Here is a 2,746-nt window from a genome sequence, read left to right on the forward strand (position 1 = left end):
CGTCATAATTTGCAAACATACCTACTTTCACATTAAATTAAGCATTCTGTTCTTATCTATAACTTGTATCTACTATTGTTCCCAAATTTAGTGTTCTTCCATGTGTCAATCCATACAGAGAAATAAGATGCAATTCAAGTCAGATAATAAAGACAGTTAATGCACAGATAATATTGTCACTAAAAGGACCTATGATTTAAAATAAGCTACAAAATAAAGATTTTAAAAGAAAAATCTGTATATCGCAAAGTAGCTTTCTACTATCAACACCCAAATTCCTGACATTTAAATAAATTTTTCCAGAGACTCATTAGACATTTTACTTTTAGTTTTAATTCTTCCCATTCCCCCTTTCCACCACCAACTCCAAAATACATTAGCAGGGGTTGAGTATAATGTCTCCTAGGCAAATATTTAAAGATATAATTACAGCTGTATTTGTGTTCTTGAAGATACAGCTGACAATATTTTCAAACTTCAATTACAAAGCAATGGCCATCAGGTCTGCTAGACCTGATACTGACAATCACTGCTCTACTTCTTACTGCAGATTGATTAGGTCCTGTATGATGTTTATTTGGAACCAAATGTCTCTTCTGAGTTAAGGATAAATGATGTGCAAAGTGAGCAAATACATCCTGATTTGGTTTCCTCAATGGAGGTACCCAGCCAGAAGATAATGATCCATGGTCTTCCTCTCCTTCTCCCCTGTGACTCCTTTCACCCATGCTTTCTCCACTGATTTGCAAGTAAGCAAAATAATCTTCTAGAGAAGTGTTTGCATTAAGTGAGAGTATTCTAGGACCTGTTAACTGGCCATCTAGTAAAGTTAATGGTTAGACACAAGTAGACCCCAGAGGCATCACAGAATCCCCAGCCTGGGCTGATCTATTGTTTGTTCCAACTGCAGAGCTCTCTCTTGCTTAGTTAACCACATTAGAATCATACCTGAAATCCAGACACTTCCTTCTTTGGATATCTCTATTTTTTTTTATTTTCCTACATCATCCATGTTTGTTTATCTTTTATTGAACCATGCTTTTAAGATCAGAAACATGCAGAAATCCACCAATAGACATGACAGTGTTCTTTTTACCTTTGGAGGAAGCATCTTCCAGCTCCCTCCTGGTCCATACTGACATCACCCATTTATTCCTTCCTAATTTCAGGCATATTTTCCATGACCTTTACTTGTTGCTTTAAGTTACTCTGCTGATAATAAGGTTGGCTTGTCAAGAAAGTTCTGAGGAATCTCTTACTGACAGAGTGCACATTACTTTCCAAACCACATTATCTCCTTTTAACTCAAATAGCAGAATGCATTTTTATAAGGAAGACTGGGTGAACATGTTTGCAGATAAACAGCACATTCAATGTCAGCAAGAAAAGGTCCAACATTGGAACATAAATGTCTTTTACATGAGTCAGTCAAATTAGAGTACTTTCCCCTCACTATTGGTTCATTCTTTTTGTTGCAAAGGGAAACCCTATTTGCATCACTTTCTCTGTGAACTAACATTATTGATTTTTTTATCACCACTTAATTTAAAGACAACAGTGTTGTTACATCTTTGGGTTTTGCCCATGAAGACTATTCAATTTCACCACAACCTCAAAATCTATTATTTTTTTTTCTCCAGAAACCTTCAGAGAAAAAGTATGCTTTTTCCTTCCCATGGTAGCAACTTCACAGTGTTTTCTCTCAGGCCAAAAATCCCACAGTATAGTGGCCATAGACTATCAGAGATGACATGTGATGGCAGGGTGAACTGCTGCTTCTGGACTTTGATTCTTCTTAATGCATAAATAATGGAAGTCATGAACAAGGACAGAGCAACTGTTCCTGTTTTTGACACATGGACCAGGGTGAAAGTTTTGGACAATTTGGGAAAGACAGGAATACCTTTATTGAACTTTGAGTAGGAAGAGCTCCTAACTGAGTAGAATATTAAAAAAAATAATGACTTAAACTTTGTCTCTTCTCTTCCTGGATTTGCTTTTAGCAATATTCTTCTTTCCTATCTTGTAAGAGGTTTAGGAGGGCCCTACACATCTATTGAATGGCAGTTGTAAGCTCAAGGCCTGGACAAGCCAACGACTTAATCACAAAGCCCAAGTTTCTTCTTTGTGTTGTTTTTCCATATCATGTGTGTGACTAAACAGGGATCATGAGATGAACATTTCCAAATTTGGTGCTGTGTGATGGAGGACTTGGGTACTTTGGACAGAGCTGACTGAATAGTTGCCTTGGTCCTTTGATCAGAATTCTATCAGATCCCAGGCCTGGTCATTGTTCTTCCTACTCAAAGAAAATCAACATGACATCAAAATATCAGGGACAAATCACCACATGTACAACTATGGCTGATCAGACACATAATGGGAAACTGTCACCATTAAGAATAAGAGATTATCCCTGACTGGGTTTGCCAAAAGATATAAGCCTGTAGACAACTATTTAGACAGGTGAAATATGGTGTCAACTTAGTTATAATACAACATGCTTTAAGTTGCAATGGTTTTACTCTAAACCTTTTGGCAAAATATAACAGTATTATAAGTTTATCTTGTTTTAAGTCTCTCCCTTGACATGTGCTTTGGATCTTGTGTATGTTAAGTATATCTCTCATATAAAGGAGATAAATAGCTGTCCCCTCTTTGTTCACTTTATATAATGAGTGCAATTTTACACCCACATACTCTCTCTCTCTCTCTCTCTCTCTCTCTCTCTCTCTCTCTCTCTCTC

General features: G+C 36.8%; 1 pseudogene; it reads right to left on the reverse strand.

The window, feature by feature from the left end:
* Positions 1-470: 470 nt before the first annotated feature.
* On the reverse strand, positions 471-1,519 carry LOC138148874 (E3 ubiquitin-protein ligase RNF146-like; annotated as a pseudogene).
* Between the last annotated feature and the right edge of the window lie 1,227 nt (positions 1,520-2,746).

The sequence above is a fragment of the Petaurus breviceps genome, unplaced genomic scaffold (assembly GCF_028583685.1).
Source record: "Petaurus breviceps papuanus isolate PSGF00001 unplaced genomic scaffold, PetGlider_PUasm1.0 90842, whole genome shotgun sequence".
Classification (NCBI taxonomy): Eukaryota; Metazoa; Chordata; class Mammalia; order Diprotodontia; family Petauridae; genus Petaurus; species Petaurus breviceps.